Genomic DNA, 23,525 nt, shown 5'->3' with positions numbered 1-23,525 from the left:
CTCAACCTCATTAGCCATCAGGGAAATGCAAATCAAAATCACCCTGAGATTTCACCTTACACCCATCAGAATAGCCAAGATGAAAAACTCAAGTGACAACACATGCTGGAGAGGTTGTGGAGAAAGGGGAACCCTCCTCCACTGCTGGTAGGAATGTAAACTTGTACAACCACTCTGGAAATCAATCTGGCACTTTCTCAGACAACTAGGAATTCCCATCAAATTACCAACACAATTCTTTACAGACCTTGAAAGAAAAATTCTCAACTTCATATGGAATAACAAGAAACCCAGAATTTCTAAGATAATCCTCTACAATAAAAGATCTTCTGGAGGTATCTCCATCCCTGATTTCAAGCTGTTCTATAGAGCAACAAGTCTATAGAAACAAACACACCAAAGAGTAGAAGCAATAACATTCCTCAAGATCCAGCCATACCACTCCTAGGCATATATCCAAAAGAGGCTCGTACACAAAAAGGACATTTGCTCAACCATGTTTGTAGCAGCTTTATTTGTAATAGCCAGAAGCTGGAAACAGCCCAGATGCCCCTCAACTGAAGAATGGATACAGAAATTGTGTTACATCTACACAATGGAATATTACTCAGCAATGAAAAACAAGAAAATCATGAAATTTGCAGGTAAATGGTGGGAACTGGAAAGGATCATCCTGAGTGAGCTATCCCAGAAGCAGAAAGACATACACGGTAGATACTCACTCATATAGACATGTAATATAGGATAAACCTACTAAAATCTCTACATCTAAAGAAACTAATCTAGAGGGAAGACTGGCTAAAATGCTCAATCCCCATCCCAAAAGGCAAAGAGGATGGACATCAGAGGAAGAAGAAAACAGGAAACAAGTTAGGAGCCTACCACAGAGGGCCTCTGAAAGGCTCTGCCCTGCAGACTATCAAAGCAGATGTTGAGACTTATGGCCAAACTTTGGGCAGAATTCAGGGAATCTTATATAAGATGTGGGAAATAGTAAGATCTGGAGAGTATAGGAGGTCCACAAGGAGAGCAACAGAACCAAAATTTTGAACACAGGGGTCTTTCCTGAGACTCATACTCATGAAGATAACCTAGAACAAACCCCTGCACAGATGTAGCTCATGGCAGTTCAGTGTCCTAGTGGGTTCCATAGTAATGGGAACAGATACTGTTTCTGACATAATCTGATTGGCCTGCTCTTTGATCACCTTCCCCTGAGGGGGGAGCAGCCTTACCAGGCCACAGAGGACGATAATGCAGCCACTCCTGATGAGACCTGACAGACTAGGATCAGAAGGAAGAAAAAGAAACCCTCCCCTACAAGTGGACTTGGGGAGGGGCATTCGTGGAGAAGAGGGAGGAAAAAAGGGATTGGGAGGGGAGGAGGGATGGAACTAAAGGGGGGGATACAAAATAAATAAAGTGTAATTAAATATAAAGTAAAATTAAAATTAAAAAATCCACCAATAGAAAAAAAAGATACCAAAGCAGAGTTTAAAGCCCTACATTTATTTGCATCAGCTCAAAACTGAATTTTCTGCTACCTCTTGGTCAACTGTGAGTCAAAATTATATAGCTGCAATTGTTTACAAGATTATGTTAAAATAGGGTTTGGGGGTATGTATTTTGAAATAACATTCAAGGTTACACATTGAATCCTGCTTCATATCTTAGCTTTTTTTTGAACTATTGTAAATACCCAGTGAGTTCTCTATACTATGCTTTTGCCCTTTCACTCTGTCATTTCGTGTAAAAGTAAAATCTGAGCTGTTTTTTGAATAGTGCTGTTTTTTATTTAATAAGTAGAAAAATGTTAAATGCATTGCATTTGTTCGAAAGTGCTCAAACATCATCTATGTAACATATGTTTTTCCTCCTCACTTCCTTATTTTTCTTCTTAGTATGGGAATGTCTGGAAATAATACACACACTGTGGAATGCAGACAGACTGTTTCAGGAGATACAGAATGCCCTTCACCAGAAGCCCATATTCTCAGTCTTCACTTAGTGTCATAAAATTCATCATTTAACTTCCTGCTTCCATAGAAAACTAAATTCAAAGTGTGGCAGGGAGGAGAAAACAAAATTCTAAAGAAAACTAAATAACAAGACTTTTCCTATATTCTTTATAATGTCATTAAAAATATAGTTGCAATAACATCGCCAAACATAAGGTCTCCTATATTAGCATACTGGGGAAAGTCCTTTTTTTTTTCTTTCTTCCTTCTTTCTTTCTTTCTTTTTTTCTTTCTTTCTTTCTTTCTTAGGACCAAACAAAAAAGATGTGATTTTTTATATCATTGATCTGTGTGCACAAGTCCATTTTCCTTTCTGTGGCTGTATATGTATGTGACATTATTTTCTCAAGCTTATTAGAGATTAGTGGATCTTTACCTGTTATCCATGTTGAACAGATAATGCTATGGTATTGGTATTAATCTGAAGATGAAAAGACAGATTCTACAGAGGGTAAAATACTACTAAAGGGAGACCCTTTATATTCAGTATCTTGGAATAGGAATGCAAAAGAAAAACAACCATGTCAATGTGGGATGAAAAAAGGATGCTGTTGAGACAGGCTTGGAGTTGGTTTTGCTTCATTCAACTGTGAAATGATTACATGCATTCATTTATCTCTCCCCTTCCTCATTTGGAGGGCATAATAAACATATGTGTTTCTCCTTTTCTTTTTCTTTATTCAATTCTGTCTCCTTGAAACAAAATAAATAGAAACAATGCTGCATTCCCAGTCACCCGAATAACCAGCATTGATCTCTTAAATCAAGCGTGCCTGACACACATCAATCTAGAGACACAAAACAAGCATTACAAAAGCATCTCCTTGCCTTCCTTTACCCTTGGACTGATACCTGCTCTGATACCAGTTTCCATGAGGAAAGTCCAAGTACTGATCTAAGACTGACCAGCTTCTGAATCTTGGGACCAGCTATGTTTAGGATTCATTTGTTCAGTAATCTCCACGCCACCTATCCTTTCTCACACTGATCTTTAAATTCCCTCTCTCAGCTTTGCATTTACATACATTCTAGAAAAAGGCGTCTTCCCACAATTTGCCTAACATAGGGGCAATATGCACACAGATGCTAGATGTAAATGTTACATAATTGTCTGACTAATGGGGCAATACTGTCAGCAATAGGGGATATATCACAAGTTAATTCAACTATGACCCCTCTTGCTATCCTTTGGGTTCCTTAGTCCCACCTCTCCGTGCCCTCTTCTGGAGTGAATATACCCCAGTTCTCTGAATACTAAAGAACAACTTCAGACTCATTCCCCAAGCCTTGTTAGTGACTGCCTAGATTCTGCTCCTATGCCCAGGATTTGGAGATTGCTATTTCAAGCATGAAGCTCTAAACAAGAATTTAGATTATAGTGTCTCACTGCTTTTCTGAAGAAATGCTAGATGATGATGACAATGGTAGCAGTTAACAAGCACCTGCAGTGCACACAACACCCCAAATTCTTTTTTTTTTTTCAATGCAGTTTATTCAGAAACCTTGAACAATCCTCAGACCCTGGGGAAAGCCAGCCCACAGCTTAAATAGCCTCTGGGTAGCCAACCCAGGCGTGCCATGTGGGCAATGCAGATAGGTCCACATACATGGAAGCAAGCCAGATCCTCAGCCTTAGCCAAATGTGGAATTGTTCGTGACAGAGAGCACTCACCATCGGGAAGGTGGAAGGCGGAAACCAGCTCCATCTTTAAGGCATAGCATTCCGCAGCTCTCTACAGTTCCCCCTTTTTGTTTTAGATGCATCAGGCAAGAGTAGAGGTCTGATCTCTGATATTAGAAATAAATTTCAGACCCGTCCGATACCTTTTTCTCAGAGGCGGGACCTGGGGCATCAACCCGCATGCAACCAGACATGCTCTTCTCTGGGTCCAAAGCGGCTGACCCTGAGTGCAGTGCTTAGCCTCGCATCCTGAGCGTAACATTTTAGCTTTTTATGGTATCCAACCATGCTTGGGGAGAATGTCCTGCTTCAATGGCTGTAAAGGCCTGAATGATCAAGGCTGCATCACACTGTTGTGAGACTCTAATCTTGCATATATACCACAGGCAAACCAAGGAGACCAACACCAGAAGGCCTGCTAACACTCCCATGCCCGCCCATTCCTTCAGATGATTCATGGCTGCAGCAATCCATGATGATAATCCTGTGGCTAGTCCTGCGTCCACTCTGGTAGAATTTACTGTGACAATGGCCACTCTCAGCTGCTCCATCGTAGTATCGAATTCTCCAGTCCAATTACCTAAAATATAGCTCGACAATTGTTTAGACAGATTTGCAGCACAGGAAAAATTCTCATGTTATATGCTAGTGACTCAAAGTCCAGCATATTTTCATTGACAGCCAAGTTGAGCGATTTGCCATAGGGTATCAATTTGCTCCTGCACGAGGTCAATCCTCTGATTGAACACCATCAAGCTTCCTTTTAGTTGAGCATTAATTCCTTTATGTACAACTAAGGCATGAGCTACATTGGCTAAATGATTGTTCAGGGTCTGAGCAGTCTGCCCAGTATGACTCATGGCTAATGCCACGGTGGTAGCTCCAACAGCCGCCAATGAGATGGTAGTAACAATGAACACCCCAAATTCTAACTGCGCTTTATCTTACAGGCAATCCTCAAAGTAAAGCCATTGGCACTTCTCAGACAGGGGAGGGGACTCCCAGGGGAGCCAGTCCTTCTCTATGCCTCTTGCAGCTCTAAATTGGTAGCTGGGTTGGTGTTCCTATATCTGACACCAGAGGATACATTTAAAGTAAAGATGTCCTCTTTGGTTCATGTTCCTGCATTTAAAGTCATTTTCTGAAATTAGTATCAACTGTCACCACTCACAAAAATATGATTATGAGCCAAGTATCCCCACCAAGTAATAGGGCTTCCCCTAGCCTTGCCTGTAGTATTTATAGTATGCTGTATTAGTGCTATATAGTGTGCAAATTCACTGTTAAATGGTATAAAAAGTATAGAAACTTATCTAAGCATTGGTATGTCATAGTGAAAACACACACACAAAAAAAATGAATGTAGAAAAAAAAATAAGTGATGTTGTATTAACTAGATTTTAATAATTTTTATTATAGGAAACAGGGGCTTTGGGGATGACACAACTTTTAAAGGTCTTCCCCCTACAAGCATGAGGACTAGAAATGACCCTAGAACACTTGTAAATGCTGATAGACTTGGACGCTGGCACATAATTCCAACCTTGGAAAGAAAATACAGGGGAGCGGCAGAGCAAGTTGACTATCAAGACCAGTCCTGTTGATGACTCTGGAGTTTGGTTAAGATACCTTGCTATGTGGAAGGACAATGGAAGATGATTTTCAACATCAGGCCTCCACATGCACTGGCATACATGTCCATGTGCATAGCCACTCACATGCAAAATATGCATAGATACACACATGCATACCACATGCATACATACACACACAAGCAAACATACATGCACAGAAAGAGACACAGACAGAGAGGAAAATGGAAAGAGAAAAAAATTATTTCTTTTGTTCAGACAAATCCAGAGCACCTCAGTTCAAAACAGAAACCCAAACATATTCAAAATGAATCTTTAAAAGTAGTGTAGCAAAATGCAGTAAAACCTTTATGCTGTCAGAGTGGCAAGCAAGCCATCAAAAAATATGCTCATAAACCTGACCCAATGAGATTATAAACACAAACGTCACATTACAAATATCATATTAGGCAACGTTAAAACATAAATAATAACTTAGAAAAGGATGATTAACAGACATACGCAGTGGACAAAAATAAGAGAAGGTAACACTCAAAATGTGAGTTAGAAATTGTCCAGAATGGTCAGGTTTAAAATGCTTAGAGTAATATTTTCCTTCCACGGCCACCACATTTGTAATCCCACCATCGCAATGTTTTTACCAAATGTCTTCCTGTTTTTAGTCTTCCTGGAGATCCTGTGGGAACAAGTGTCTAGAGAGAAGTGAGTTAGTTAGCCTGTATTCATGTGAAAACAATCTACATTCTTGGAGCCATCATGTTTAGGCCACCAGGGCTAGGCACGCCACACGCGTGTGGACAGAGGCTCAAAACAAGGAATGCCACAGGGTGGGAAATAATAGCTCCAACAACACAGACGTCAGACTGTGAGTATGGCTGCTTGTCACTCAAAAGCGAAGCCGCTTATACTAAGTACAACGGAGTTTTATTTTCAAGATTAGACTAAACTGATACAATTTATAAAGGACGCATATTCCTTTAAAGAGTGGATTTTGTGTGATCCAGATTCCAAGGCTTTTCACACTTAACACTTAGAGCCTGAGGCTGTTAACTTCCTGTGGTTTCCTTTTGAAGAGTACTGTCTTTGGAGCACATGGTTGATGCCACATCCTACCCAACCAGAAACTGACGGGTTTCATCATTCAATCTTTCTGGAGACAGGATAAAGATCTAAATATCCCAAGCTTTAATTAGTCTTTCAATATTAGATTTCACAACTTCCTGCTTTAAATTCTCTAACTCAAGGGCTGTTTTACCTTTGATGCTCATTTCTCAAGCATCATGGACAGTAGCCCAGTCCCCAATGCATAAAGCATAAGACATTGTCAATCAAATAAGAGGTATTAGCATAAAATATAATCAAGTAATAATATGTGTATGTGGGACCAAAAGAAAAGAGAGAAAGCTGGCGGCGGCATATTCACGCTTAGCTAAGAAGTGATATATATTCTGTCTATAAAGAAAAAAAAGTCAAGAAATAAGAAATATAGCTGAATCTCTTAGCAGCTGTCCATGTAGATGCCATGATTATGGGGCTATGGTTTAATCACAGATACTCAAAACAATAAATAAATAAATAAAAAGAAAAGTGTAAATGCTTTGTGATTAGTAAAGAAACTAGCTAAAGTGACATTGTTTTCTGAGTACAACTAAAGGCATGTGCCCAATCCTGATATCCTCAATGGGCTTGTAAAGAAAAGTCAATACATACACTGTCCAAAGGTTTGTTTTATTTCCATTTGAGTCTGGGAGTTATTCAAATTGAACTGAGTTTCACGTAGTGTCCTTTAACGCTATAAATTTTGTCGTATAATTCAATTTCATCAAGATGAAGATCAGAGTCTAAAAATTACTTTAAAGGCAATCTAACACTTAAGAATATCAGTAACATATATATATATATGTACATATGTTTGTATACGTCTGTGCATGCATGCCTCTGTGTGTGTGTGTGTATATGCGCGAGCGTGTGGGCGAGTGTACACACAAGCTCAGACCTCATCACCTCAGGTGGAGGAAACACATAATGATGCTCACAGAGTAATATGCTTTCCAATCTGATGAGCTTTTGTTTCTAAATATAAAATAAATCTATTTAACAAATTCTCATGGCATTGAGCTTTAAGTACAACAATGGTTTCAGTTATAATATTTGAGGAAACGAGTATAATAAGAGGACATGAATTATCTTGCTTTTTTATCTTCAAAGAGTCAATGTATCATTGTTGGAATGGATTTTTAAATAATGTGTTATCTGGAATTAACTCCATAATATCCTGGCAAGGAGCTGTGTGTGTATTTTGTGATGTGAGCTCATGTCCATGCATAGCGCAGCACTGAGAGAAGCTAGAAAGGGAGAGACCAATGCAGGGACATAGCCCAAAGCATTTGAGCAATATGTTGTACTGGGGCATGTCATGAATGAAACTGAGACCCTGGGAGACCATCAGCTTACAGAAGCCATGACATCCTTATAAACTCGATTGCATGTGAAGATTTTTTAATTACATTTTTATTTTTTTAATCTTAGTTATACGTTACTTACTTTGTATCCCAGCTATAGCCCCCTTCCTCATTTCCTCCCAATCCCACCCTTTCTCCCTCATTTCCTCCCTGCACCTCTCTAAGTCCACTGACAGGGGAGGTCCTCCTCCCCTTCCATCTGACCCTAGCTTATCAGGTCTCTTCAGGACTGTCTACAATGTCCTCCACTGTGGCTTAGCAAGGCTGCTCCTAGAGGGTGGAGGTCAGAGAACCAGCCATTGAGTTCATATCAGGGACAGTCCTTGTTCCCCTTACTAGAGTTACCCACTTGGATACTGAGCTGCCATGGGCCACATTTGAGCAGGGATTCTAGGTTATATCCATGCATGGTCCGTGGTTGGAGTATCAGTTTCAGAAAAGACACCTGTGCCCAGATATATTTGGTTCTTGTGGAGCTCCTGTCTTCTCCAGATCATAATAACTCCCCTTCTTTCATATGATTCCCTGCACTCTGCCCAAGGTTTGTTTATGAGTCTCAGCATCTGCTTTGATACACTGTTACATAGGGTCTTTCAGAGGGCCTCTGTGGTAGGCTCCTGTCCTGTTACTTGTTTTCTCCTACTTCCAATGTCCATGCAATTTGTCTTTCTAAGTGAAGACTGATCATCTTACCTGGTGTCCTCTTTCTTGTTTATCTTCTTTAGGTGTACAGGTTTTAGTATGTTTATCCTAAAATGACAGCCTACAGACAGGCAAAGGATCTTCACCAACCCTATAATCTTACAGAGGGCTGATATCCAGCATGTATAAAGAACTAAAGAAGTTAAAAAGCAACAACTCAAGTAATTGAATTAAAAAATGGAGTACGGAGCTAAACAGAGAATTCTCTGTAGAGGAATATAGAATGGCAGAGAAACACTAAAGAAATGTTCAATGTCCTTAGCCATCAGGGAGATGCAAATCAAAACGAACCGGAGATTTCACCTTACATCCATCAGAATGGCTAAGATCAAAAACTCAAGTGACAACACATGCTGGAGAGGTTGTGGAGAAAGGGGAACCCTCCTCCTTTGCTGGTGTGCATGTGAAGAAATTTGCAAATAAAATGGCCATAAATAGTTCGTTTAGCAAAGGTTTCTAAACTTGTTCACTGGCCCTCACTAGAATTATTTGTAGCTCCTCTGGAAATGGTTAGCTCACACTTCTCTCTTGCTAGACCTAAAATTCTATGGCTAATACACACACACACACACACACACACACACACATTTCTAGTCAACACTCATAGAAGAAGTCGTCATGGCCAAGAACTCAACATTTGCAGAGAGCTCAATGGACAAAAAATAGCTATGTGTCTTTATAAACAAATCATCCTGTGAATGACAGTGGGTACGCAAACATGTCAGTTCTCCTCCAGAGCTCTCACTTCACCTAAATGCTTGGTTTGCTTCTATTTTGATTACAGGATTAAAATGCAATTAGTATGTTTTAATGAGTCCAAATATGACATATTAAGATTCAGTAATTACTATAAAATGCTGTGATCAAATGTCCCCACAAACAAGAAACACTCAAAGGCCATCCCATTCGTTGCTCAGTTATTACTGCCCTTAAAAATCACCACAGTTCCCTCAGTTAACATACAATAGTTTTAAGGTTTAACTAACTATAATTGATTATCACACCTGTTTACCAATTGAGACAATTAACCTGGTAACTTTTAAGGGTGTTTTGTCTCATGTATGTCTGCACCACATGTATACAGTTCCTGCAGAAGCCAGAAGAGGGCATCAGATTCCCTAGAACTGGAGTTAGAAATGGTTTTGAGCTGCCAGGTGGGTAGTAGGGATTATACCTGGGCTCTCTGGAAGAGCAGCCAGTACTCTTAACCCCTGAGCCATCTCTCCAGCACTATCATGGTATTTTTAAAATATTAATGAATCTTTTATGTAATAAAAAAAATCTAGCATACCAACTTCTCATTTGTCTTTGTCCCTACCGCTCTGAACAGCAAAATGTCATAGCAATTTTACTCTCATGCAGTAGCATAGAAGTGTATTTCCCATGTACAAACCATATCCACCCATATGAAGTAAACCTCCTCTTCCTCAAGTAATGATTAATTTATATAATTATTCAAGACTGAAATTGAATCTAATTTCCAATATTTCAAGATGTACAAATCAGAAGTATTCTTTAAAAAACAATTTAAAAGGCATGGAAATGACAGCACATCAAACAAGACCATCTGCCTTAGAGAAATTAAAAGATACGAAATAAAAATAATGTTAAGAGACAGTTACCCATGTTTATAAGCTGCAGAAAATTGACAAGTGGTGTGTGTGTTTGTTTAGTTGGTTGTTTGTTTGTTTGGGGTGGAGGTTCTGTTCCCTTACAGTGGAACAAGTTAAAATCAGTAATTACCATTCTGCTCTGCCATTCTTTTAAATGTTCTGTGACTAGTTCCAAACAAGTCTTTATGATCAGGCAGGACATTTAAAGGCTATGAAAATGAACACATAGCCATTTTGTGAACCAAAAGACTTTGATGATAACAAATGTGTGTTCTTCCTTTTTCTCTCCAAGGTTGGCCATATTATGGCTCTAGCTCAATTTGTAGATGATCCTTTAAGTTATGTATGCATTTTAAGGAAAGTCTTTGTAAAAGTCTTTCACGTTGTTTTGCTTCTGTTTTAAAACTACAAAGTGCTATTTGCTGCCTGCCATTTGGAGAATAATTTAAAGTTTGATGCTTCTAAGGAAAAAAAAAACTTTTTAAAGAAGATATTGTATAATATTTTCTTTGCATTTCATGGCTTTAACAGTTTGTATAGAAATATATTAAAATTTCTAAACAAATCCATGGGAAAAGTATTTCCTCTAAGAAATGTTTCGTAATGATTTAATTTTCTTTGTTTTGTTATGACCATAGCAAATATGTTTCCAAAGTGGTTGAGCTCTATAAAAAGGTGATGAGTACAAACAGAACAATTTAACACAAAATTCATATTTCTAGAAAATTCAGCAAGTCATAAATGTTTAAAGTCAATTTAGAATAATTAAGGAAAGATGGGAGTTTATTAACCTTTCTGGATCCTTTCCACTCTAAAATGAAATATTTTTTTCTCCTTTGTGTACTTGAATTATCCATCATTTATGCGGCAGAAGAGGAGAGTTCTAAAGCAGAGTAAATCTGTGTTTATTTTAGAGAGTCAAGTGTCCTTTTGAAAATGCAAATGGCTTTTTGTCTAGGCTGGCAGAAGGCTGCGCTGATCGACATGAAAATAACAAAAAAAAAAGAAAAAAAGAAAAAGAAACAGTTGTTTATATAACTCTGCCACCTTGCCTATATCATGTAGAAGGGCAGCCAGGCACCGTCTGTTATCAGGAAAAACAGACCAAAGTCTGTTTCTTATTCAGTCACAAACATTCTCATTTTCTAAAAACTGCTTTAGAAAGTTGCTTTCTTCATTCTTCCCTCACGGGTGCATTGAATACATTCCCAGAAGCCCTTTCTCCATTCTTGTTTTTTTCTGCCTCACACAGAGAAATACACTTCACGCAGACACAGCTGTTAGGATCTATAAACCTCAGTTTTGGTTCTTTCCATTTCTTCAGACTAGAACACTACCACATAAGCAAGCCTAGCTCCTAGTTTATGCCCAAGGCTGCGGGGAGAGAGAGCAGGGTGTTAGATTGCTATTTGACACTGCACTGTCACTCTTATATTTTGCTTGCTTAAGTCATTAGTTAAAATTGAAATGTGTAGTGGTCAGCCCTGAAGCCATATACACACAGCAACAAAGATGTATTCAGTGAGTTCTATTTATATATATTCAAGAAACACACACACACACACACACACACAAGAAAAATAATCAAAGCAAAAGAGACTATCAACTTGAGAGTGGAGGAGTTGTTGGAGGGGTATGCAGGGGAGAAAGTGAAGTCATTCTGATTTCGATTAAAAAATAAAATGTGTAAATACAAACACAAAGGACAGTAATATGGGGAAGGCTGCAGTGGCAAATAAATCATGTAGGCTCAATTTATGTCAATAAAACTCTCAGGTTTGTAGATGGTCAATAGTTAATATAAACCCCTGCGAGAAGGACTGTACACACAGGAGGCTATATATTAATTAATATCAGGAACTGTTTGTTGATCAAGGAAAGTTCTCCAAAAGGAGGAATAATTCTGTTGGTAAATGTTTGGTAAGAAATTTTGAGTTTTTCTGGAGAAAACAGAAGCTAAAATCTTGAGCAAGGCTGTATGGGGAAGAAAAGCCAGGACATACCAAATCACAGCAGAATATTTTCATACCTTCTGTGTTTGTTATAAGCTGAAATGGATTCTGAACCATCATGAATGCAAGAAGGGATGCTTGATGATCAGCAGAACCCCAAAAAATCTAACTTGGAGATGGCTTTCTGTATATACATACACATACATACATGCACATGTACATACATACATACACATAGATATATTAAATGGCTTATTTGTATTTGAAATAAATGGGTTCATTGGTCATAAAAGTTCTTAGAAATGATTAAAGTTTCAAGGTAAAAAATGTTCTTACTTGGCTTATTGATCACTAGACAAGTTAAGGGCCATTTTCTATGAGAATTTTTATTTATAGTACAGTGTAGAGAGGGAGAGGGAACATCCTACCTTAAGATATACACTTTCCAGAAGCTTTCATGTGGTCATAGTTTATCCCAAGCACTTTACAGAGTTTCCTTAACTCTTATGGTGCTCAGTGATGAGTTTAGAAATGTAGTCCAGCTTTTTCATAAAGAAAAAGGAACATTTGGCAAAGTACGGTTCTCATAATTGCACCATGCCTTGCAGATGATATGGATATCTTATGTCCACATGTTCATTTTCTACGCTGGACCACTTCTATTTATTGACCTATATGTATGTATGTATGTATGTATGTATGTATGTATGTATGTATGAATGTATGCACGCATATATATGCGTGTGTTAGGAATAGCTACTTTCTTTCCCTGTTTCTGTCACAAGATACCTGAGAAGCAACTGAAGACAGGAAAAGTTTGTTCAGGCTCACAGCTTGAAGGTTAAGTGTGTATCATGGCAGGAAAGCGTGGTGGCAGAAGTGAGGGGCATCTGTTGTTAAGTCTGAAATCACCGCACAGAGACCACCACTCACATACGGAATTGGCAATAGTGTTTTATATCTCGACAACCTGCATGCAAAGTCAAACCATTTTACAAAATGGCGATTCTAGACAAAGGCTCACAAGCCTTTTTATGGAGAACTAGGGAAATTCTAGCAAGGGTTAGGTAATATAAAACCTCATTGGTGGGTTCTGGGGAAGTTACAAGGGTCATTTCCTCGTTGGCTTGTGTCCAGGTTGTCGGTGGACTGCATTCCTGTGCCATGAATGTTTAAGTACAGGATGAGATAAGGCTGCCCAGCACAGATGCCCCATCCTGGGATAAGATATTTTCCCATTTTCATGGTTATCTCCAGGCTGTTCCTTTGGTATGGGGTATTTTAGTCTTGTTCCCAGAATTGACGACCTATGACCTAATTTCTGGAACTAAAGACTTTATTTTTTAAAGTTGGGCCTGGTCCTAAAACAGACACAAAATGGAGTTTATGTTGTCTTCTTACTTTCAGGAAGCAGAGAGAGGATGATGGTGCTCTGGTATCAGCTCTTTGTCTCCTTTCCAGTTGGGACCCCTGCCTGTATTGTTCACACTTAGGGATGGGGCTTCCCAATGTAGTCAACACATGTAAAACTTTCTTCAAAGAGATAGCCAGAGGTTTGTTTCTGTAAACAAAATCTCTAAAAAGAAGCTGCATATGGCTGTGAATGAAAACTCCTGAAAGGATTCTATGTCCACAGAGGCTGGTTGGCTGTTTAGAATTTTAATACTGTGGAGAGATTGGAATGTTTCAGGACCAGAGGCTAATAGCTAATTACATTATCTTGGAATAAGTTCTGGAATAGTCATTCCTTGCCTTCCTCACCTCAGACCTCCAACCCCCTGTCAGAACTAACACCTTGTGACAGTAGATAAAAACCTTTTAGAATCTGCAGTCAGCTAGCTTCTACCAATCACAAAGCTAAGAATGCTATCAGATAGCATCTGAGGCTATAGAATATCTTTTCCATCCCCTGTATCTATCAATGTATTTTAAACTTGCCTTGATTCTGTTTTGTAAAACTATAAAAGCTACATGAAACTGCATCCATATTGGAACATAGAATTTAGGGTGACCTCATGGGCCAGAGTTACTCACAATGGTTCCAGAATAGACTATCACTAATTCCCTTTAAGGTGAGACCTGCAGTTTTTATATGGGCATTTCCATGATAATCAATTCCATCAAAGTGACAATCAAAACTACCACTATTTATCTCTGTCTTCCTGTCTGTCTTTCTGTCATCTGTTTATCTAGCTACGTATCTGCGGCAGGAAAAATGTCCTCCTCTCTAAAGCCATGGATTATATGAAAGTCATCCTCTGTGACACACAATAGTCCTCTAAAATGTAACTCAGAAACCTAGACATGGATGAATGACCCTGGGCTGGCTGATTGTTCTCCGAGAAAGGGAATCCATAAGCAATTTGGCTTTTGCAAGACCACTAGGTGGGATGGATATCAGAATGCTGGTGAGGCTCCTCCACAGCTGGCTCTAGATCAAGCCAGAAAACAGTCAGATTCCATAAACATCTTCATAAGAAATTCCACTCAGGAATGAGGGCTGAGCTGAGATCCAAGTAGAGAGGACCTGATCACTTCCCAGAGCAAATGAGAAGTGTAATGTTATGAGACAAATTAAATAATGACAATTAGGCATACAGCAGATCTTCTATGAAAGTGGTTTATTAGGTGGAGGTGAAGAGAGAGAGGAGAAGGGAGAGCAGAACATGATGGGGAAAAGAGAGGAGAAAAGAGAGAGAAGGAGAAAGAGAGAGAAGGGGCACCCGGATAGAGAAAGGGGAGAAGGCCAAGAGTGAAGAGGCCAGGAGCAAGAAAGACCAAGAGAGAAAGGACCAAGAGAGACCATATGGCCAGCTGGTCCCTTTAAGGGGCAAGGTAACCATGCCTTCTAGGTGTGGCCGGTGACACATGATGACATCATAGGTTACTAGGCAACCCAGAAGCAGGTTTGGTTCCAAAATCCTAACAAGAAGGAGCTGTGATTTGAATGGCAATGATTATCAAGACCCTTAAACAACCATTTACCTTGGGAAAAGCAGCCTCACCTCAGAAACTTGAGGATATAGAGCATATGTTTAAAATGTGTTGATTTCCTAGGCACCTGCCCAAACTTCTGAGTGTTTTTTAAGCCAGGGCCCAGAATGGTCTTGGAAAGCTGCTGGCCACCTAGTATAGTGAGGAAGTTATAAGAGCTTTCCAGAAAAGAGCTCTTCAAACTGAAGGCTGTTTCCAGCTGTGATTGTGTCCTAAGGATTAACAGAATCACACATTTAACTAGCATAACGATATGTGTGATGAACTACCTAAGGCCTACTGAGAACTTTTGCACCATAGTTTAAGCAATATACTTGGAAGTCTTTTAACAACAATTGCCTTTATAGTTTTATTTATTGTGCTTCTCTTTAGATCAGGAAGTTCACATTTGCATTGCTAATAGCCCTCTTTCAAAGTTTGTTGACATTTCAGTAGATCTTTAATGTGAATGAAGGTTAAAACACCCCTGGGGCAAAGTCAGTTCCCCAAGGTAAAGGAGGCAACCTCTGAGCTGCCAGTGAAAGCAACAGAAACACTCAGACCCAACCCTGAGTTCCAGCCTTTTGACCAGGTCACTGGAAGGGGTCTAGGTGCACCAACCCACAATATTGCCACTCTGGGGGAAAGAATATATTGTTAAAGATCCTTGAAACCTAGCAAATACAAAACAGACCTTTCTGATCTTCTACTTTTCTCTAAAAGCAGTAATGCAGCAATACTAAAACCCTTTAAAAGAAGACTAGTTCCTTCTGGTTAGAGAATTAGCATTCCAGATACTCAAAACTTAAAATAACTAATCCACTTGGGTATGTCAATCACCTGGCCAAGGGACTATCCCTCAGGAAGGCTTTAAGACCAAGGGTCTACCCAAATTACTTTGTGGCTGACAATGTCCTAGGGTGACTACCCTGGCCTAACTGAGACTGAACTCTTACCATGTAAGCAAAAACCTAAACCCATCATTCCTCAGAAATTGTATAAGACAGGTTTTTGTTTGTCAGGAAAGCCACTAACTCCCTTCCCTCCCCAGTGGTCAAGTACCTTGGGCAAAGTATGCCTGTTAAACCCAGTTCTCGAGCCCCCAAAAGATCTACAGGAATCGACTCCGTTGCAAAACACATGAGGGTCTTTATATTACAAGCTCGAGCCGGGGTGGCTGCCCTTTACAAAGACATTTGGGCAAGCAACCTCTGGCTCCAGAAGATCAAGGTTTTTAAAGGAACAAAAATGCCAGTGGGGTAGTACAAGCCGTGGCATTACAGGATTGGGTAAGAGGAACAAAATGCAAGCAGGGTGGTCTCTAGGGAAGCTGACCTTTAAAATGATTGGTCTATTTTTAGGCGCCAAGACTGCTAATGGTCGGGCCTAGCTACCTGGGACACATTTGACCTCTAGTTCTTAGGGGCCATGTGACTCCAGTCTTACCCTGAGGTCTATCTGGGTGGGGACTGCTGCTGGCCCATTATCCGAAAGGAATGTGGGACTCTGCCCTAGCCTCTGGGCTAGCCCTCTGCTCTGAAAGGAATGTGGTCCTGTGATTCTGCCCGAGCCCCAGGAATTAACTCGAACCTTTCAAACCTAGCTCATAATAATCCAAACAGCATATAAAAAAGTCAAAGTACACTAACTTCCAGTCTTTTCTGCTCCATTTGCTACCTCCCACTGCTACTGGCCCCAATAAAATTAATTCGACTTTTTCTTGTTGTTGTTGTTCTCTGGCAGCCCAGTAGTCTTCTCCCCCAATAAACTGTTCTTTCTACCCACCAAATAGGATAGTTCAGTTGTTTCACTGTGCCTTCAATACAGAAGGCAGGACCACTGTTAGGAAAGCTAACTTACTTATACTATGCTAAAGAGATAGGCAAAACAATTATCTCTATGATAAGATTTTGAACTTCTTCCCTTCCCAGAATTCCTGCCACCTAGCTTTTAGCACAGGTTACAGGGTGCAGCCATTGTTGTGCCTAGATAGATCACGTAACCACCCCCTCTACCCCCCGCAAAGTTCACCAGGAGTCCAGTCAAATCCGTTGCAAACCACAGGAGGGCTTATTTGATATAAGCTCGAGACCTGGTAACAAACCTTCCTGTCGAAACAGGAAAGGAGTGCAGCCTCGACGTCTAGAGGATTTTTAAAGAGAAAAAGACGTAAGCTGTAAGCCTGGGGTTTCCAAGCTTTGGCATTCAGTGATTGGGTAAGGGATTCATAAGGAAGTTGACCTTTAAAATGACTGACTTATTTTTGGCGCCAAGACCATAAACAGTTATGGTCTGGCCATCTGAAGGATATCTGATTAAGAACAATACCTGGACTGTGCTGATTAGCTGTTACTAGGGAAGAAGAGCGATTAACACACACTGTGGTCACAAGCTAGGCGCCACCTGGGTGAATTGCCAGGAAACGGTATCTTTTAAGTATAGGAAGGAATGCAGTGAGCCCAATTACTCCCTGCAGTGGGCCAGACATGTCTCAATTAACCTGGCCCTTTGTCTACCCTTTTATCCAGGACCTCAGTCATGCTGCCCTAAAACTCTAACTTTAAACTTTGGACCTCTCACCATTATGCTTTGTAAGTCCACTTATTTTTCTGAATTGTTCAGAAACACATAGTTTTCCCTTTCCTTTTTTTCCCACTCTTTTTTCTGAGCATGTTTTTCCTAACACTTTGGGCTTCACTCTTCCTCTAAAGCCATTCTCCCTACCATTTGAGTTCCTGTTACCATATAGAAGACATGATCTTTATACCACTTTATTCAAATGCTATGGCCTTTCTCTTCTCTTCTCCATTTCCTTTCTTCAGGAACCTTCTGAGATTTACACCTTACCTGTTCTGTGGAGTTTCTTTTACAGACTAATAAAATTGGCCCTTTGAATGAATTTTGACTTTGCTTAACTTTAAATTTTTTCTTCTAATTCTTTAATTGGTAGAGAAAATCAGCCTGTTTCAACACCCCTAGAAAGCATCAGCAGGAGATAAAATTCTATGGGAAAAGTGTGATATCCCTGTCCTAAAAAGACAAACACAATCTAAGTAGAGGAGAGTTGAGTGAGAGAAATCTATGCAGGCAGACCTTGATAAACTAACTCTCATCTGCTTAGTCAGGTTTATATGTTTGACTGCCTTGGCCCCAGCTTTTTTCTGGTATCAGATATTATTTCTTTTTGTCTAACTTTACTACATAAGCTTTTGGCTCTGTTTCCTACAGGTATTCATTTTCCCATGGAGACTGTGTAAAAATCTGTTTGTCTTGTTAATCTCTTTTATTTCTGTGTACCATTCAGGCCACACTGTTACTAAACAAATTGGGAATCCCGTTTGGGGTTCTTAAGCTCATCAATATCATAATTTAAAAACACAAGAAAGTTTGAGTACAATTTTATTAGGCAAGCAAATTATGGATCCTAGCAGCTGCCAGAGGATAAAGAAAGGGAAAAAGCCATGTCTTTATTAAAGCAGGCAAGTTCAGTTCAGTAATAGATGACAGTAAACATAGCAGACACGTACATGCACAATAGAAGATGATGTTTCAGAGACAAAGAGGCAGGAAGAACCATGTCTAGGAAAACATGGCCAGGCTTTGGCCATGGTCCAATAGGAAAAGGGATAAAGTTTGTGCTTTAACTCAGAAAGGCAAGCAAGCTCTGCAGTGCTACAAGATGGAATCTCTCTGCAAGTGTCAGCAAGCCTCCACTCTGAAGGCAGGGCTTCCAGGAAAGACAAGTGTGTTATCTCTGTAAGGGAGTAATTAGTTCTCCATTGCCCTAGTATGTCTTGAAGCAGACTAAATTTCCTCATGGGTGACTCTTGGCTAGATGATTGGTAGCCCCGGTTGGATTAATTCTTAAAAGGAAGAAACAGGAAGTATATGAAGCTTGAGAAAGCTTGAAATGGCTGGTCTCCACCCAAGATGTTGTGGGTTGTTTGTTTTGACCAGAAAGAAGTAGTTTTGTCTTAATAAGACCTGATAAAGCACAGATATATCCACTTTTTAAAATGGTGGTTAAAATGTAAGCTGGTTCCTCCCTTTTTAGAGTTACCAAAGAAACAAGAGGTTGGGTGCAAAGTGCATAAGGGAAGAGTTAGTTCTTTTGTGACACTATCCAAAACTATGTACCTTCCCAACTATACCACAGACCCTGTGGGGGCATGAGTAATTTTTTCTTTTGTTGTCATCATTCATGGGAACCTGAAAAAATGTATAGCTGAGCACAGGACACACAGAAGAAAGGAAAATAATTTGCATGTTGACTTAAAGTAAGTGTCCACATACATTTAGATCCCACATGCATGTGCATTTCTGAAATTAAAACTTCATATAATAGTAGTTACCTGTATGATATACAGATTTTGTGAATAGTGTGTGTTCACATCAACATTCTTCAACCCAGAATGGGTAGTGTCACGGCTTTTGCATGAGAGAGCTAGTTTACATCTTGGTGGATCAGGAAGCAGAGAACTTGGGTCAGAAATAGGACACCAAAAGGCCTATTTTCACCAGCCAAGCCTTGCCTCTTAAACATTCCATGGCCTCACAAAACTGCCTCTAGGTGGAGACCGTGTGTTCAGGCACATGAGCCTATCAGGAAACACTTCATACTCAGTTCTAAAACATTCCATCCTCTCTGTGCGTCCAAGTCCCTCTCCTCCTCTTCCTAGGACACCACTCAGTGGACTAGGACCAACATTAAGGCTGATTTAACTAGATCTTTAAAGATTCTACCCCAAACAATGTCATATTCATAAGTGCCTGAGGTTAGAACTTAAAAATATTTTCTTGGGGACATAACCTGCTTACTAATAGACACTAAATCAATTTACATTAAGAAGAAACGGTGCATATATGGAAAGATGAAATAGGAAGGATGGGCAGGAAGATAGAAAGAATAATTATTTCAGGAGAAAAAAGTGAAAACTGATTGTTTGGTAAGATACAGACAAATAAAAAGTGCGATGAATGAGCGTAAGTTTAAGATGTGTTGTCTTGAGTACCTCACCATCATTCTCTGTTTTTGTAGTGGTTCTCAGCCTACTTTTTTTTTAATTAAATTTTTATTTTTTACATTAATTACATTTATTCACTTTGTATCCCAGCAGTAGCCCCCTCCATCTTTCCCTCTCAATCCCACCCTCACTCCCTCATCTCCTCCCATGCCCCTCTCCAAGTCCACCGATAGGGAGGTCCACCTCCTCTTCCATCCAACCCTAGCTTATCAGCTCTCATCGGTACTAGCTGCAATGTTCTCCTCTGTGTCCTGGCAAGGCTGCTCCTCCCTCAGGGGAGGGAGGTCAAAGAGCCATACACTGAGTTCATGTCAGAGGCAGTCCCTTTTCCCCTTACTAGGGAACCCCACTTGGATACTGAGCTGCCATGGGCTATATCTGAGCAGGAGTTCGAGGTTATATCCATGAATGTACATTGGTTGGAGTATCAGTCTCAGAAAATACCCCTGAGCCCAGATATTTTGGTTCTGTTGCTCTTCTTGTGGAACTCCTGTACATTCCAGGTCTTACTAACTACCTCTTCTTTCATATGATTCCCTGCACTCTGCCCAAAGTTTGGTTATTAGTCTTAGCATCTGCTTTGATACAATGCTGGATAGAGTCTTTCAGATGCCCTCAGTTTCTCAGCCTTCCTAATGCTGTGACTTCTTAATACAGTTCTTTGTGTTGTGGTGCCCACCAACCATAAAATTATTTTCATTTCTACTTCATACCTATAATTTTACTACTGTTATGAGTCATAATGTAAATATCCTTATTTTATGATGGTCTTAGGTAACCCCTGTGAAAGCATCATTTGACACTCTTAAGGATCACAACCCACAGGTTGAGAACTACAGCTTTCATGCCTACTCAGGAGACTTCTATAATATGAATGTTTAACTACCTTACAAAACTTTCTTCAAGTCAGATTTAACATTATTTAAGATAGTCTGGCTTTTTTTTCCCCCAGGAAGCAGTTCACAAGTGACCTAGCATTATTTTAAATACTGTAAAAGCTAATGTTTGCATTAAAGGAAGTGTTATTGTGGGAAGATCTATCACAGAGTTTTGACAGTCTTACTATTACGCAGAAGCAGAGACAGTAAGTAGAAAAGACAATGAGACTGTGATGGCTCTACCAAAGATAGTCACCGTGAAGCTTCTCGTGTGCACTGCACCAGTTACAGGCTACTGATTCAGCACCATGAACCTGATGATTCTATATATCAATCAAGTGTTTTAATTGTTTAATAAAACAATTACTTGCAGCCAAATAATTGCTGTTTGAGAGCAATAATTATTTTTCTAAAACGTTGTATGATCATTTTATTTTAATTAACATTCCTACAATCCTCCATTCATTCAGTTATTTATCCACTGAGCAATGTTTAGAATCCAAAGTCTATTAGGCACAGTTCAGTATCTGCCTTGTTATGTTGATAGAATCTGTTAGAATGCATAAATGTTTTTACGCATAAAATGCATAAAGAAAATATTACAAAAAGATACATGAAAAGATTGCACTTATGTGTGCATATATTCACATATATATGAATATTTCAACATTCAATTGTAATATATTTTAAAAATACATATGTTTGTTGCTTTTATAAGCTGTCTTACACTATTGGCATCTTTACATAGTGAAGGTACTTCTCATTCATTTGGTAAGATATATTTCTCAAACACACACAAAACACACATGTGAGAAAGGGCCTGTGGCTGCATTAAAAGATGAAAAGCTTTTCTATACTGCATAAGCCTAAGGAATAGGGAATAGTTCCTCAAACATCACATGTACGTAAGCCTAAATTTCCCTGAAAGCAAAAATTCAGATAACAATGTGTAGACTATTTGTCTTGCTGTGTATGTATGTGTGCATAGATGTATGGTCCACAAGACAACACTGTGTATGATTTCTCAAGAACTATCTTTCTCTTCTTTTTTTTTTTTTTTTTTTTTTTTTTTTGAGACATCTCATCTCATTCTCACTGGCCTAGAGCTTGTCAAGTAGATCAAACCAGTCGGCCACTTGGCTAGCAAGCCCTTCAGTGTGCTACCTCAGCTCTGAGGTTCGCATGCACATCTCATACACCCACCTCTTGTGTGGCTTATGAAGATAGAACTCAGGACCCCAGCTGTGCAAGATGAGCCTTTACAAACCGGCGTATTTCCCTAGCCCTCTTCAGGTCTTAAATATTTATGTCTTTATATGAAGTAAAAATCCTTTGTGCTTTTATTTTTATTTCCCTGTTACTTTTCAAATTGGTCTCCAATATGAAGTTTTAGCCTATGGCCCTGGTAAAATGATTAGCTTCATCTCTGATGAAGGTTGAGGACAGCATGGGCATTTAAGAAACAAATAGTAGCCTGTGTACAAAGGATTCTACTCCCCAACACATGGATACCTGAATATCACTTATTTTTTTTTAACTTTTATTAATTACACTTTATTTACTTTGTATCCCCCCACAAGCCCCTCCCTCTTCTCCTCCTAATCTCATCTTCTCTGCCCCTTCTTCATGCATGCCCCTCCCCGAAGTCCACTGATAGGGGAGGTCCTCCTCTCCTTCCTTCTGATCCTAGTCTATCAGATCTCATCAGGAATGGCTGCATTGTCATCTTCTGTGGCCTGGTAAGGCTGCTCCCCCCTCAGGGGGAGGTGATCAAAGAGCAGGCCAATCAGTTCATGTCAGAGGTAGTCCCTGTTCCCATTACTATGTAACCCACTTGGACACTGAACTGCCATGGGCTACATCTGTGCAGGGGTTCTAGGTTATCTCCATGCATGGTACTTGGTTGAAGTATGAGTCTCTGGAAAGACCCCTGTGTTCAAATTTTTTGGTTCACTTGCTCTCCTTGTGGAGCTCCTATACTCTCCAGATCTTACTATTTCCCACTTCTTTCATAAGATTCCATGCACTCTGCCCAACAGTTGGCCATAAGTCTCAGCATCTGCTTTGATAGTCTTGCAGGGCAGAGCCTTTCAGAGGCCCTCTGTGGTAGGCTCCTAACTTGTTTCCTGTTTTCTTCTTCCTCTGATGCCCATCCTCTTTGCCTTTTGGGATGGGGATTGAGCATTTTAGCCAGAGTCCTTCCTCTAGATTAGTTTCTTTAGGTTTACAGATTTTAGTAGGTTTATCCTATATTACATGTCTATATGAGTGAGTATCTACTGTGTGTGTCTTTCTGCTTCTGGGATAGCTCACTCAGGATGATCCTTTCCAGTTCCCACCATTTACCTGCAAATTTCATGATATCCTTGTTTTTTATTGCTGAGTAATATTCCATTGTGTAGATGTAACACAATTTCTGTATCCATTCTTCAGTTGAGGGGCATCTGGGCTGTTTCCAGCTTCTGGCTATTACAAATAAAGCTGCTACAAACATGGTTGAGCAAATGTCCTTATTGTGTACTTGAACCTCTTTTGGATATATGCCTAGGAGTGGTATGGCTAGATCTTGAGGAAGCGCTATTCCTAGTTGTCTGAGAAAGTGCCAGATTGATTTCCAGAGTGGTTGTACA

General features: G+C 39.7%; 1 protein-coding gene across 1 annotated transcript in view; it reads left to right on the top strand.

Annotated features, from left to right (window-relative positions):
* Positions 1-23,525, top strand: part of Cntnap2 (contactin associated protein 2) — a 2,202,731-nt gene that overhangs the window by 1,729,677 nt on the left and 449,529 nt on the right. The window lies entirely within an intron of this gene.

Source organism: Meriones unguiculatus, chromosome 3 (assembly GCF_030254825.1).
Source record: "Meriones unguiculatus strain TT.TT164.6M chromosome 3, Bangor_MerUng_6.1, whole genome shotgun sequence".
Lineage (NCBI taxonomy): Eukaryota > Metazoa > Chordata > Mammalia > Rodentia > Muridae > Meriones > Meriones unguiculatus.
Note: the sequence above shows the minus strand (reverse complement) of the source record. Positions and strands in the feature narration are given on the sequence as shown.